At 44.8% G+C, this 16,948-nt stretch overlaps 1 long non-coding RNA gene across 2 annotated transcripts in view; it reads right to left on the minus strand.

Annotated features, from left to right (window-relative positions):
• LOC108352313 (uncharacterized) overlaps window positions 1–16,948 on the minus strand; it is a 54,654-nt gene that overhangs the window by 20,781 nt on the left and 16,925 nt on the right. The window lies entirely within an intron of this gene.

Below are 16,948 nucleotides of genomic sequence, written 5' to 3' on the forward strand. Positions count from 1 at the left end.
ACATGTAATTTGAAGAATGAACATCTCTGTTATATTGAGTTTTCCTACCCAGGAATATGAAAGTCCATACTATGTTATTTCCTTGAAGTTTAAAGTATTTCTTCATATGGGCTCCATATGGTCCTTCTTTATGTTATAATGGTTAGTATTATCAACTTTGCATGATGTAGAATGACCGGGGTGGCAAGCACCTCAGAAGATCTACTGGATTATGTCAGGACAATTCATGGGCTAGGATCCCAGACTCAATAAAAAGCAGGAAGCAAATTGACCATCAGGATTCCTTCTCTGTCTCCCAATGGTGGATTGGATGTTGAGCTCTCTCACACACCCACCTTCATGCTTTCCTGCAGTGATGGACTATAGCCCTTCAAACCATAAATGGAAATAAAGTCCTTCTAAGGGTTTTCTTGTCAAGTGTTTTGTCAACACCAACAAGGGAAATTACACCTTTATTAGTATATTTCTCATTGATGACTACTTTAAGTTTTGTTACTATTGTTATCCAAAGATCTTCCCAATCATACTTTTTTAATTGGTAGTGAATTACTCAAGGGAAAACAGCTGATTCTTTGGTATCATGCATTTATTTCTCATTAACTAACTCTTCATTGACAAAAAGGTGAATTCTACTGTTTTTTTATACATATATGGAGACATATAACAATGATTAGCCACCAAAGATGCCTTCTACTTGGGGGCAGAAAGAGCTTGCTAAATACTGTCTGATTCCAAGCCCCTTGAATACAGTTACATGTTGTTATAGCTCATGAGTTTTGTCTTGTGTAGAGTACAAATCTTCAAGTCCCATGTAGTGAGGCCTTCATCCGGGGACCAAATGCCCCATCCTCTGATAAGCCAACGCTGAAGGGCAGTGTCTGTACTACGTGTTCCTATTGTTACTTCCTCTCAGCGTGTTCTGGAGAGGATGTTCTAGCATCAGGACAACTTGCTATTAAAGCTGAACACAATATAGGCAATTTCTTAACAGATTGAGCAACCAACTAAGAGAATGAGAGACTTGCAGTTTGTAGACTGAAGGAAGCCTCCTTCCCAAGATGCATTGCATCAGCTTTAAGTGGCCTCAGAGGCTGCCAAACTACCAGCCTGGGAACACTTGGTGGATTGCTTAGTCAGCCTCTGATGCAGCTCAAAACCCCTCCTAAGGTAATAGTGCCATGGTAGCCCAGTCTGGGAGAGACAGAGCTGTGATTTGAAATATGGCTCTTGACAGAAGTTCCCTCCAGAGAACTGACAAAGACAAGTGACTCTCCTCATTTTTTTCTCAAGATGTCTGAAGGCACAATTCCCCGGCAGGGCATAGTCTTGGTGTCTCTTGTGATAGGATGTGGCCAACTGAACTGGAAACTCGACCATCATGGGTGATGGGGGTGTGGCACTGATGCTGACACCTCACTACTTGACTTCCTTACCTTTGGACACATTTCCTTCTCTGACCTTGTGATACAGGGTCACTGTATATCGACATTCTACTGACAGACAGGAAAGCAATATGGCTGCCATCCAGCTTCTAGGGTGCAATAATGCAGCCTGCTCAATGGAGACCATCACCAGCTCTTTGCTTCGTCTGAGAGCGAGTATTCCTGTTAATAGTCTTTCAGGAACACTTACGTCTGACAGAAAATTTTAAAATGCTCATCAACTAGCAGATGGCTAATTCAAAGACCCAAGTACAATATGAGCCCCCAAGAGACAAAATTGGAAGGTGCATTCGGTAGGGAAGGAGAGTAAGTTTGAAGGGCACTGATGGAGAGAAAGTAATCCTAAAGACAGCTGCTTCATGTGGTCTGCCAAGGGCTGGGATCACTGTCAGGATCACAAGGACTGTTGTGCCCACCTGTCATGAAAAATTTGTGAGTTCACACAGGACTTCTGCTTCATCACATGCCTAGAAGCTTTCATGTGCTCACCATATTTATTGAGTTCACTACATGGGTCTGATGAGCAGACTGCAGACCAGAAGGCAACATGTTATTAGTACAAAGAGAAAAGAGACAGCCTTTGAAGACCAAGGGGGATGTCTCAAAGGGATGAAAAGGCTACTTAAAAAAGAGATTTTAAAATTTCTATGGCCTGAATTTCTGAGCTTGAAGGAGAAGGTAGAAACTCTGTGGTAACCTCACAAGGAAAATTGCCTTAGGGCATTAAATAAATAACTGCACATCTCTGGATCCCACATTTGTGTATTTAAAGGCATGAAGGAGCGAGCTTGCCTTCTGAAGCACCCAGAGGTGGATGAACGCTTGGAGGTGTCTAGCTGCGACTGCACTGAAACCAGCCGAAATGCTGCAAGCCAAATGAGATGACCCTGCTTTCAGCTCCCTTTCATTTGCACCCATCATTTTCTGTGTGTGTCTCCACATAGTTCTGCACCACACTGGCCCAGGCATAGTTCAGGGAGTCCTTTTATGTCCATTGGGAGTTTGTGCTGGCTTGGTGGGCACCAAAGGGGAAAACAGGATAAGATGGACTTCACTTCCTAGAGAAGATTCTAAAATTATTCCTACTTTACATGTATATGTATGCATTTGTTTAGATGCATGTGGGTGCATGTGTCAGGTGTGTGTGTGTACATCTGCACAGGTGCACATGCACATGTGTGCCCATGCATGCAGAGGCAAGAGGTTGACATTGGGAATCATTCTTAATCACTCTTCCATTGAACACTTTGTCCCCACCTGGTGGTGCTGTTCAGGAAGCTTGTGAAGCTTTTAGGTAGTAGAGTCTTCTTAGGATGTGGGTCACTGGGAGGCGGGCCTTAGGCCTTTGTGGTCCAGATCTACTTCCTGTTTATTGCTCTCTTCTTTCTGACTGGATCTAATGTGACTGCCTGCTCAATCCTTGCTTCTCCCACCACAATGGACTGGATGGAGATAAAGAACTCTTTCTCTCAAGTTGTTCATGTACAGGGTATTTTATAACAGCAACATGAAAAATACTGAGAAAACATCAGTCTACCAGTTCTTCAAAAAGATTTACACAGAATGCAGGATCCTGTTCCTAGGTATACACCTAAGACACAAGATGGAGACACATCGGCCTGTGGGGGTTTTCAGGGACTGCTACAGTGTTACTCTTGTGGGCAGCCAATGTGCATACAAGTCATTTATCTCATCCATTCAATAAATAATGAGGATGTGCATTTGTTAGGCACTGGAACATAATGAACTAAAGATAATAGGTCCCAGCTTTACAGAGCGGATGGGGTTGTAGCTCAGTTGTAGATTCTTATATAGAATGCTGAAGGTGCTGGGCTTGGTCCCCAGGACTGAAAACCAAACCAAACCAAACAAACAAAAAAGCAAACAAGAAAGAAGGAAGGGAAGGGAGGAAGGAAAGAAAGAAAGAAGGAAGGAAATTTACTTAGCTTACAACATAGTGAAGACCTAGGTAAAACCATGAACCACACGGGCAGAACACAGACTCCATCAGATAAGCATGCTGACTGACGTGTGCACCGCCATCTTTTACATAGTGGTTGGAAAAGGCCTCCCTAGAAAAGGTGGATGTTGAATGATGGATGATATGAGGGAGAGATGGGAGACAGCTGTTACCTGGAAGAATGGTCTAGACAGAAGGGTATCAAGCGCAACAGTCTTGAGATAGTATGTGTCCAGTCCAGGGTTCACAACACTAAGGGTCCAGATGTACAGCTGCTGGTAGAATATGGCTTTTGTCTGGATGAGCTGAAGGCTGTAGACATGGGCTGCCATGCAAGGACTTAGGCTTTAAAGGAATCATCCCAACAGCTTTGTAAGAGAACAGAGATGGTTTCCTTTTTACTCATGATGACAGGGGCGGTCAGGAGACCACTACAACACTAGCCAGGAATTAGAACATCTTGGTGTGTTGGACAATAGCTGCGGAAGTGCTGACTCAGATGATGTCTCTGGAGGAAGAGAGGGGTTGGTGGAGGGAGGGGTGCTGGGGCATGGGGAAGAGAACAAGAGTGAGTCTGAGAAAATAACATCATGATGATCAAAGAAAGCTGAGAGGTGGCCCACAGACAACAAAAGGAAGAACAGGTGCCTTAGTCAAAGGACTATAGCTGTCGATCAACCTGTCATTCCATAATGGAAGAGACTCAGCTGCTGGTTTATTGAGACTAATGACAGTGAGTATTGTAATTCGAGGAGATTTAATTACCTTATCAGTTTGGTTTCTAAATAATGGAAGGGAAAATTCCCACATCAATCCAGGGAATAAACATACTTCCAAAGCCAAGCAGAAAGCCGCTGCTATTTGCTTTCATAACTGATTCAGGATCGACCAAGTACGTGATGCTGTCTTTCCCTTTTGTAGCAAGAGTAGAACTCAGAATAGCCCTTTGTATTTCATATGCTCATCTCAATATTTTGGGGAGGGGGGCTGTTACAAGCACCTTTGGATGGCTCAAAAGTGCATTCTGTTGAAAATAAAATCAAAAACTACAAAATGGATAAACTTAGAATCGTGCTTCTAAGCTACGTAGTGGAACACACATATTTGCTTAAAGGAATGTGTGCCTTGAGTGAACATGACCTGTCGTGTGGGTTGATTTCCAGGCGAATGGTTAGCACTGAACAGCATAAGCTCACTGTCGGTGATGAGGACTGTAGGATGATGTCACACAGGTGAAGGCAGGTACAAGATAGAACGAGGCCTGTCATTAAACAAGAAGGAAGGAGGGGCGGGAGAAAAGTTTTAGAGAGAGGAGGAGACTGGAGTGAGGGAGGAGAGAAGCAGAGGAGAGAACAGGGAGGCGGATGTTAAGACTCCTCTCTGCACATGTACAGGTTGTTATGAATGTTCTTAATGGATGGATGTGTACAGGGCTTTGTATGCCTAGGTGGGCAATTATATCTTATCAACTGGATCAGAGGTTATTGTGTTGTGTGTTCTTTCATGTGGTGATTTAAGTTCAAGAGAGTATGTGGTGGCTGGAGACACTAGGCCGCCACGGAATTGGGATGTATATTTCTGGCATGGAAGAAACCTGCCTTGGGAACTAGAGAGATTGCTGCCAGGCTCAGAGAGAAGCCATCGGCAGTGTGATATGGGATGGAGCAAAGCAGGTGAGAGGCTTTGCTGACTGAGATGAAGATGTCTACCAGATATCTTGGGGCACTGCAGTGCCGGACCTAGTGTGGGATAAAAGACAACATTTTTTATAATTTTACAGCAACAGAGGACATGGTGGATGTTACCTAGTCATCTCCTGGTTGGGTTGGAGAGGTAGGAAAGAAAGAGGCACAAGTGAGATTTCAGATTCAAAGTGTGTCATCAGGAGGAGCCACTTCAGACACAACATAAAGCAGCACGAAGTCTTGATCAGGGGCTTTCAGCTACCTGAGAAACCTAGATCTGCAAAAGGGTACTGAAGTGTGGGGGCTGTGCAGACTCTGAGGAAAGAGGGCAAGGCAGATGACAAGGTCTGGAGGCAGCAGAGTGTTCAGCCCTTGTTGCTGGGCTGAGTTAGTAACTTGGAGTAATTATAGATGAAGTGAGGGCCCTTTTTTTTGATGGCACAGGACTTTAATCCCAGCACTTAGGAGGCAGAGGTGGTGAGTTGTGCCTCCTAAGTGCTGGGATTAAAGTTCCAGGTCATACAGGAACTCAGGTGAGTTCCAGGTCAGACAGGGCTACATAGTGAGACCCTATCTTGCAATAAACACAGACACATCTAGAATCAACAACAGCAATAAGGTTGGGCTATACTGGCTAACGTTTATTGTCAACTTGACTAGATTTAAGATGACCTACGAGTTGGGTCAGATACACAACACTGGGTATGTCTGTGAGATTGTTTCCACACATGATTGATTCGGGAGGGAAGATCTACCTTGAAGGTGTGTAGAGCCTTCTCAATAGAACAGAAAGTGGGAAAGACAAAGCTAACAGTACACTGGTATTTCCTTCTGATGCTGAAACCTCTGAAATCATGAACTTTCTTTAAGTTGTCTCTGTGCAACATTTGGTTGCTGGGCTATGGAGGTAATTAACACACTGCTGGTCATTTGGGGGACAGACATCTTCTAAAAGCTACTATAGTGGTTGTTGCACAGCTCTGTGGATGTCTTAAGACCCACTGAACTGTAGACTTAATCACTTCCTGTGTTTTCCGTGTCTAATGTGTTTGGGGTTTGGGGGCCAGAGCTTGATGTCAAGTGGCTTCCTCAACTGCTTCTCCACCTTAGTTTTTGAGATGGTTTCTCACTGACTCTAGAACTCAACAGTTGGCCAGAGTAGGTGATGGAGAAGTCCCAGGGGTGCTCAGTCCTGGGGTTCCAGAAGCACCGCCATGCTTAGCATTTTTATGTGGACTCTGGTGGTCCAAACTCAGGTCCTTATGATTGCACGGAGAGTACTTTACTGGACCGAGCCATCTCTCCAGCTCTGAGTGAACACTTTCAGCGAGTGAGTTATAAAATATGTGAATTAGGTTTTCACACTATTGTTAGAACATAACAATCTATCCAGGATGCTGCTTTAGGTGACTCCTGATCAGGGCTGTCAGGGGGAGAGCAAGGACGACGGCAAAGGGGCGCTGCAGGTGGAGGAATAGAGAAGTCCCTCATGGTGCATCGTGATGGGAAAGCTAAGAGCAGCTTCTGGGTTGGAACTGGTGCCAGCTGGGGTGCTGGGGTGCTGGGGTGGCTGTTCCTGGTTGCCAACCTGACTCCATCTGGAATTAACTAAAGCCCGTGCTGTTGGGCACTTCTGTGAGGCATTTCTTTCTTAATTAAACCATTTGAAGTGGGAAGCCCCATTTTTAATCTGGATCTTCTGAGCTGGGAAGATCCAACTTTAATTTGGGCCACACCTTCTGTTCCAGAAGCCTAAATAAGGATGTGGAAGAAGACGGCTTGCTGTTTGCCTCTTTGTCCTTGCTGGCAAGCCCATTCCTCCACTGGCACTGAGGCCCACTTTTTCAGAATCCTGGCATATATGGAGACCAGCTGAGGCGTTTAGCCTCATGGAACTGAAGAATTACTGGTTTCTTGAACCTTCTGCGGCTGGACAGTCATTGTTGGAGTAGCTAGACCACATCCTATAAGCCACTCTAATAAACCTCCTTTACATACATACCATAGACATATAAATCATATATACACATATGATTACATACATACTATATACACACACCCTTATACATACATGTAATATGTATACACACATATAAATATGTACACATATACATTATATACATATACATGCACATTTATACAGACATTATATATGCACATATGTATACATATATAAAAATATACATCATACACATACATGCACACATATACATATATACACATATATTATATAAATTTACATTTATACATGTATATACATCACACATTATATACACACATGCACATATACATTCATACACATATACATTATATACATAACACACACATATATACGTATGTACACATACATTATATACGTGCATATTTGTATGTACACATGTACATTATATACACACACATTTATACATATATACACACATACATACATATGTATGTATGCACATATGCCTCTCACAGTTCTATATGAGGACAGGAAGCAGCATCCAGTTTCCTTCCCAACTCCCTTCCTATCAGGGTTCCTTCTATCAGTTCCCTTCCTCTAGAGAATCCTGCTAATAGTGTAATACAGGTAGGAAGGGGCTACCTGCATCCTCACCCCTTTGGGAAGACTGACTGCAGTGCCTGAGGCAGGGGAATAGAGATTGGGGCCTGGCACCTCCCACTGGAAGGCAGTACACAGGTACCCAGAAAAGTGCACAGGAGCCGAGGCTAGTCCTTGTCTCCGGAAGATAGCAATCCAAGTATGGATGTCAGCACAGGAAGACAACAGGAGTTAAAGCAGGACAAGATCTTCCTCAGAAGATCAGACACAAGAGACTCCAGCAATGTGCAGCGCACGGTCTGGCCATAGAGACCCAAATGTTACTGCAGCAGGCTGCAGAGGAAGAGAGGGGCACACAGTGGAGCAGTAACAGGAGACCCCTGTCCTGGGGGATTAGGGAGGCAGAACCCATTGCCTCAGGGTACTTTACACATGGAAACCAAGGGAGGTGGGGCTGTGGAGAGCAGGGGACAGCAAATTTCCTCCTCTGAGACAGAGAGGAAAACGCTGTTTCTTCCATTTGACTCGTCATGAAAGTGAAATGAACAGTTTTGTTCCAGATCATAAACAATTGGCCTCCTATGGAAGGGTAAATGCCACGAAGGCCCACTAGCTTGCTCTGGGCTGGATAACCAGCACAGCTCCTGACAGATTGCCCAGCAAAGAGTCAAACAGTGCATGGAATCCCTGTGGAGAGGGTGCTGGGAGGGACCAGCTGCTGCTTCCTGTCCACCTACAGAACCGGGAGGGGCTTTTTGTCTTTTAGACAGACATTAACTTCAGTGTTGTGGGACTCGAAGGAGCAGCTCACTTACATCAGAGTGCTCAGTGGGCTTGGAACTAACTGCCAGCTCTTCTCCCAAAAGTAAATATGGTGGCCATGTCATTATCTCAATGAATGGAAACGTCCCTCAGATTAGATAGTATTTTAATTGTCTGGGAGTAAGAAGTGCATCCCACATCAGGTTATTAGAGTATTGGACATGGTCTTGGGGCTTACTTGGAGATTCTTCAATCTATAAAATGTTTGCTGTGCGGGAAAGAGGCCCTGGACTCACTCCCCAGAATGCAATAAGAAGGTGGCTTACATGCTCTCATAATTCCAGGGCTGGGGAGACAGAACCAGGAGGATCCTTGGTGTTTGCTAGCTAACTAGCCTCAGGCACTTGGCAAGCTCCAGGTTAGTGAGAGACTCTGTCTTAAGAGAGGTGGGTGGCACCTGGGAAATGATGCCTGACACTCGACATCGGCCTTGATATGTACAAGCACAAAGTGTGCAGACGAGACATGCATGTGCACATGTACAGAGAGAGAGAGAGAGAGAGAGAGAGAGAGAGAGAGAGAGAGAGAGAGAGAGAGAGAGAGAGATCTACAAGTCAGGAATCTGCTTCTTAAAGCCATGGCTGTCTCTGTTCCAGTCTTCTTCTTCTACTACTCTATAATCTCTCTGTGCCTCAGTTTCTTCATTTGCACTATGGAAGACTGTAACTGAAGATCTTTGGGGCAGGCCTTACTGGGAGCACTGACTTATCACTAGTGCCACCCTTTGAGGAAACAATTCGGAAACACTCTGCAAATGTTACTCGGGAACAAAACCCACTTCTTTTCCTGTCTGTCCTGTTCTTCATTATAGCTAAGTGATATCTTAATTCTTCATCGCGATTGTCTTATGTTTCCAGCTGAGAGGTCGCTGGCCTTCCCCAGGGAAGGGACTGGTCTTCCCACTGAGGGATGGAGGAGCCTTGCATGAAGGTGAAGGCAGCAGTGCACAGGGAAGGGAGACACCGAGGGGCAGACGTCAGGGGTAGGAAAATGTCCTGCTCGCTGGGGAAACTGAGGGCGGCACAGCTGACACAGAACTTCCTATAACAAACCAGGATCTCTCCTATCAAACGAAAGGTCAGCTGGGGTTGGAGGTGGGATAATGTTGAGCACACATTTCTCCACAGAGGACTTAAAAAAAACCCAACTAAATCTAAAATGGGTTTTTACCATGACATATGATTCTCAGATATAAAATATTACACTCTGAAGGGTACTATCTGTTCTGCAAAATGTCGAGGAGGTCTGTCACCTATGGTTTTGATAACGTAAACACCACGATTTTCTTATAAAATAATGCAGATTTGTGGCAGAAAGCCTCAAATCAGGCAAGTAATAAAGGGAAGAAATGGCGGGGAGGGTGCTTGGGAGCAGCAGGCTCCTGAGTGCTCACCTCCTGAAAATTAAATTCTGCTCAGATATTAGATTTTGTTGGTAGATATCAGGAAATGTGAGTTTTGGTATGGATATACAGATTTATACTTTGTTATTAGCTTTCATATTGTGTTAGGCTCATGAGTAAACAAGACAGAATTAAACTCAAAAAATGGGATGATTTTAGGTTTTCCAAAGAGTTCACAGAGCTTCCTTCTGTATCCCTTATCCACAGTCCCCTAATGTCACCCTCTCATGTTACCATGGCAACAGTCCAAGATGCAAGCCTATGCTGTTTGTTACAGTCTTGTTCTTATTTCTGTAGCTACCACCTCAGACAATCAACTTACTCAGAAAACACACTGATTTGGATAATTTATGGAGGATTTCAACTGACTGTTTGGCCTTGGGCCATGTCTCGTGGTAGTAGATCACCATGACAAGACCTCATGGTTGTAGATCACCATGACTACACCTCATGGTTGTAGATCACCATGACAACACCTCAAGGATGTAGATCATCATGACAAGACCTCATGGTTGTAGATCACCAAGACAACACCTCCTGGTAGCAGATCACCATGACAACACCTCATGGAAAGTTACCCTAGTGGAGCAAGTGTTCACCTCACATCTGGGACATCATTTCTTCCTTGGGACTCCAGGACCAGAAGACGCCCTACAACATCTGCCTCTACAGTTACAAACTAGTGACCCCTACACAATGTCACACAGGACCCTTATGACCCCAATCACACAGGTGCTTGTCTGTGAACTCTGCAGTCTTATTTGGACTGAGGTTTGCTTTTGGATAATTGCCACACCTCCCTCCTGATCATTTCTCAGAGCAGGTGTGATGGCTACTGTTGAGTGTCATTATGACTGGACTGAGAGGCTTTGATAAGGACAGAGCTCTGGGTGTGTCCCCAAAGGTGTTTCCAGGAGAGCCCCCAAAGCTGGAAGCAGACTGACTGGGGAAGACTCATGTATCTTGGGCACTTCCCAGTAGGTCTGAGACCTGAGAGCAGAGGGAGAAAGCTATACGATTCACCTCAGACTTCCTCCCTCCTCCCACCTACACTGCCCTACACTGGAGTTCAGGTTCTCCAGCCTTTCATCCTGGGATTTGCACCGAAACCCCCAAGGGCTCTGCGGCATTTGACCTTGAACTGGGGCTTCTGTCAGCATCCTTGGGAATGGGGATCCTGGACTGGGACTGAGCCATCCTCTCCTCTAGCTGTCCGAACTTTACCCATAGGCATTGTTAAGGCAAGTTCTAATAACCTCACTCTAGTTTATTTGTGCCTGACCAATGCAGTATCTCTTGAAGACCTTAGACGTGCTGCATGTCCTGCTTAAATACAGTAAATTGTTTGACAAGAATCACTCTCCTCATGTTTCTGAGCCTCATTTACATTAAGAAAGAACATGAGTGTTATCAAACATGCTCTTAAGAGCAGTGCTGTAGACAGGACTCTGTAGGAACAGCACAGCTGGTGACCTCATGCTGGTGGCAGCCACCTTTACTAAGGGAATCCACATACTGAAGCTCCCATCTGTGTCAGTCACATGACTGTGGCTCTGATAAAACACCATTGCCAAAAGCAACATAAGAAGAAATGGAGTATTTAGGCTCATAGTTCCAGAAAGGGTAGGGTCCTCCGTGGTGGAGAGGACACTGTGGGGAGGACACAGTGGGGAGGACATGGTGGGGAGGACACGGTGGGGAGGACACAATGGGGAGGACACGGTGGGGAGGACATGGTGGAGAGAACACAGAGGGGAGGACATGGAAGGGAGGACACGGTGGAGTGGACACAGAGGGGAGGACACGGTGGGGAGGACATAGTAGGGAGGACATAGAGGGGAGGGCATGGTGGGGTCGACACAGAGGGGAGGACATGGAGCGGAGGACAAGGAAGAGAAGACACAGAGGGGAGGACACAGAGGGAGGACACAGAGGGGAGGACATGGTAGGGAGGACACAGAGGGGAGGATATGGAGGGGAGGACACAGTGAGGAGGACTCGGTAGGGAGGACACACTTGCTGAGACCATGCAGGAGGAATGACAAATACCTTTAGAACTCATGGAATGCAGCCTATAGGTTACCACGGCCACATGGATGGGTCTTGGTGTGGCCCAACCCCAAGGACTCTGTGTCCTGAGGACCTTATGCTGTTATAGATAGAGTTCTGCTCTGCTTGCTGCCCTCACATCCCTCCTAATCTAAGAATTATGTAGGAACTTTAAGTGGGCAGTGTCTCCGGCACTCACAATAATAGTGCTTGGTCTCATTCAGGCACTGCTGCTGGAGCAGAGTAACAATTCAGTCACCACTCTAGGAAAGAACTTAGAGATGTAGACTGCCAGCTATGTCTACCACTCTTAGAAAACTTTGGAAGAATAAAGTTGTTAGTGAAGCTAGGTTGAGATGGTTTTGCTATTGGCTCTGATGTAGAAAATCTTAGGGAACAATTAGAAGTTCAGAAAGGCACACTCTTATTAGTTAAGCTAGGGACGTTTTATGATCAGGGAACAAGAACAACGGCGGCACTGGATGACATGACTCTCACTGAAGCTGCACTGGTGATGACTGATTTCTTGTACCCATGTTTGCCCTCAGCTTCCTGATATGACTTACTAAGAATTTCTGATGAGTAGACAAGTGTTCTGAGGATTTAAGATAGATATGACTGACTTTTATATAAAGGTTTAAGATTTTTACAAGATCACTCTTAAAGATGAATAATAAAACAGTTACTCCTTTCTTTGTAACCACACGTTGCTGCCTGCCAGCAAGAGGAACTGGCTGAGAAAACTACCTTGCTTGCTCACACTTTGTTAATCTATAAAAAGTCTGTTGATTGACTTCTCTGATCGCTGGCTGCTTTTGGCAGCAGCCCCTGTAGGTATCTGGATCCACCCTGGTCAGTGGCCCTAAGCACTGACCTCCAGTGGCTGGCTGCCTTGGTTTACCCACCACACGGATGCCAAAGCCTGTCATTGGCACACAGTGTGGAGGACACGGTGCTAAGCAGGCATGGTAGCAGGACCAAGAAGATGGATGATCACAGTTTTCCACAGCACACAGAGTACAGGAAGTGGGGTCTAAAACCTTAAAACCCCACCTATTTCTTCCAGCAAGACTTTATCCCCTAAAGGTTCCCTAACCTCTCTTCAAGCAGGGTCCTAGTAGAAAGAGATGGCACACTCTATTGGGGCAGCAGAGGACTCTGGGAGACAGCTCTTTTGCAAAGAGCCCATCTCCCTTCTTAGCACAACTTATGAAAGCTCATTGTATTCCTTATTGTGCAGCCTGACTTATTTTGAATATCCCACATATTTTAAGATTCTCTAATCTCTAACCTAGCAGCACACTCCATTTCCATTTTTAATTGCTTGACAGTTTTATACATTTATATAATGAAGTTCAGTCATTCCCACACACCATTCCTCTGCCCCCTCATGTCTAGCCATCTCCCGCTGGCTACCTTTTCATTCAGTCTTTACTTACTACTCTATGAGGAGTGGGCACCCTCTATTCTTGACTCAGCCTTAGGGTTTTACTGCTGTGAACAGACACCATGGCCAAAGCAACTCTTACAAGAATGACATTTAATTGGTGCTGGCTTACAGGTTCAGAAGTTCAGTTCATTATCATCAAGGCAGTAGCATGGGAGCATCCAGGCAGGAATGGTGCAGGCAGAGCTGAGAGTTCTACATCTTCATCTGAAGGCTGCTAGCAGAATACTGACTTCCAGGCAGCAAGGCTGAAGGTCTTAAAGCCAATGCCCATGATGACACACCTATTTCAACAAGGCCACACCCACCCCAACATGGCTACTCCCTCTAATAGTGACACTCCCTGGGCATATACAAACCAAGACACTAACTTTATCACATCTTTCTGGCAAAACAACTAAAACTGTCTCCTTAAACTTTGTTCCTAAAATTATTTGAATTATATAAAATCATTAGTTAATCCAACAGCATTAATTCATGAAAAGGTCAACTTCAGGTTGATCTGCAGGAAACTTGCCCAATAGGGTGGGCTGATGACCAAGGACCATTAGGCTATGCAACAATGACAGGAACGACATCAGCGGTGAGAAGCAATCCTGGAATGAAGTCTCCAGAGTGCACCCATGACAGCCACGCAAAATGGTGGGCCATCTCCAGGAAACTCACTTGCTTGCCATAGCCTTCCCTAGATGGCTTCTGTCAGTCCATGAAAGCGAGAGAGAGAGAGCTTATTGGAAAGTGTGTGGTACCTCATAAACACCCCTCAATATTCTGTGTGTGATTACCTCAGGAGGATGCAGGGTTTGAAATAACTCGTTTTTAGAGGAGAGTTTGGTTAATGTTTCTTCTCTGTGAAAGAAGTGCTGAAATGTTACCCCTCTGGACACAGAGTAGGAAGAAAAGGTGCTAAGGGGGACCCCGAAAGCTGCCATCATGCCTTCAGGCCTGGGCAATGGGAAGGGCTGCTGAGACGTGCTTGTGTAGGGTTGGTTCTCTGGGGGTGTTCCCTAAGGAGGTCATGCCTAGCCTCCCATCTCATTGCTGAGTCTTTCTAAAGACCCCAGGAGCTTCAGCCTTTGTGGTTTCCCAAGGCTGGGTGTGGTTTGCATACAACCATAGTTTCAGAGGCCAACTCACGCAGTGGACAGCATGGTGGTCTACTCTATTCTCACCCAGCCTTAGACCACGTCTTAATTTCTCTTCTGTCACTTTAATAAAACATCCCGACAAAAGCAAGTTACAGGCGACATGCTGTATTTTATCTCAGCTCCGGTTGCAGTCCATCAGGACAGGAACATCTCAGTACAGTCAGAATACAACCTTGGAGGGTTCATGCAAGTGCTCAGCTCATTTTCTCCACTTTTAATACAGACCAGGATTGCTTGCCTAGGGAATGCTGCCACCCACAGTGGACAGGTCTTCCCATTTGAATTAACAACATACCTGGAGGTCCATCTCACTGGTAACCAGAGATTCTGTCAAGTCAACAATTAACACTAACCATCACAGGCTAGAAGGTGATCAGAGAGATTCAGATCTAAATGAAGTCAGAAGCAAACACCTCCAGAAGCAGACACCTCCAAAAACCACAGGGCAAGCCAGGTGGTAAGATCAATGGTTTTTGATTCATCCCCTGAGGTGGAGCTCTTCAGGTAGTAGAGCCACTGTGCAACAGACTCTATGGTTGTATTCTATAGATCATGGAGAATCATTTGCTTTCCCTAGATACTCATTTAATTTGCTATTTAATAAATTAGACTATATACATAAATGTATCATATAATATTCACTAAAATTCAAGTGGGGAAAACCTAGAAACTGAAGCTAGGATGTTTGCAAAATTACTGAAGTTCTGTTTCACAATAAGGGAACCAAAATTTATAGTTTCACACTATCCAGGGTCCCCTAGCTTCCCTCCATGATTTGTTAACCAATTTATGCTTTGTGTTCAAGTGATGCCAAAAATAATTGAATTCCCTTTTAAAGGTAAGAAACATGTATGGGTCTAGCAAACATAACAATATAGGAAGAAAGGATGTCTGCAGGTTGGTGGATTGGCTATTTGTCCCACTAAAAGGTTTTAGGAAGCCAGTAAATAGCAAGAGAGATTGGAAAGTACAGTTAGGATGAACTATGGAGAGAGAAAGCCCCTTCAGTCCTTACCTGCCAATTCTAATGAAAACCACCACAAACTCTCCAGCTGTTCTATTCCCATGTTTCACTGCACTGGTTCTTTTTTAATCTTCACTTTTAATTCACTCATTTATTTTGTCTTGAGAGCTTAATTAAGCCCTAAGGTGGGCAGACATTTCTGAACACAGTGATCCACTCTTTAATGCAATGCTGTGGTTGGAGACTGGCCTCTTAGGAAGCATAAAGGGGAAGGGAATATTTGGTTTTCTTCACTTGCTAAAGGGATTCAAGGACCAATTCAAATGCTGTTGAAATTATAACAACATTTCCAAAAGTGACACTTAAAAGCAAATGGTCTGTATAAGTGTAAGCATTAGCATATAGGAGCCTTGACCATTGCAAATGTCCCTCAAATGAACTGTGTATTTTTGTGAGTATAACAGACAGCGTTAATGATTTAGAAGGCTGCTGACTGGGATTAATGTCTAGAAACCTCTGGATATTTTAAAATACAACGACTTGGAACATGGTATTTTTCTGCCTGTGGGTTTTACTACACAACAAATTATGTGATGTAGTTTTTATTGTAGGGAAAAATCAGTTAACATTAAAATGTCAAAGAAGTGCTCTAGCAGAGGACATTGGCACCAGCCTGCAATCCTGGCTACTACAGAAGCTGAGGCAGAAAGATTGAGGGCCACCTTGTACAACTTAGCAATATCTTGCCTCAGAATAACATTTAAAGCGTATAGGTGAGGCTCCATGGGGCACTTGCCTATCATGTGTAAGGCTCAGTTCTATCTCTGACCATGCAAAACAAGTCTCAACACCCCAATCACCAATCACCAACCACCAATCACCAACCACCAGTCACCAATCACAAATCACCAACCACCAACCACCAACCACCAACCACCAACCACTAATCACCAACCACCAATCACCAACCACCAACCACTAATCACCAACCACCAATCACCAACACCAACCACTAATCACCAACCACCAATCACCAACACCAACCACCAACCACCAATCACCAACCACCAATCACCAACACCAACCACCAACCACCAATCACCAACCACCAATCACCAACCACTAACCACCAACCACTAATCACCAACCACCAATCACCAACACCAACCACCAATCACCAACCACCAATCACCAACCACCAACCACTAATCACCAACCACCAACCACCAACCACCAATCACCAACCACTAATCACCAACCACCAATCACCAACACCAACCACCAATCACCAACCACCAATCACCAACCACCAATCACCAACACCAACCACCAACCACCAATCACCAACCACTAATCACCAACCACCAATCACCAACCACCAACCACTAATCACCAACCACCAATCACCAACACCAACCACCAATCACCAACCACCAATCACCAACCACCAGTCACCAAACACAAATCACCAACCACCAACCACTAAT

Source organism: Rattus norvegicus, chromosome 11 (assembly GCF_021556685.1).
Source record: "Rattus norvegicus strain SHRSP/BbbUtx chromosome 11, alternate assembly SHRSP_T2T, whole genome shotgun sequence".
Lineage (NCBI taxonomy): Eukaryota > Metazoa > Chordata > Mammalia > Rodentia > Muridae > Rattus > Rattus norvegicus.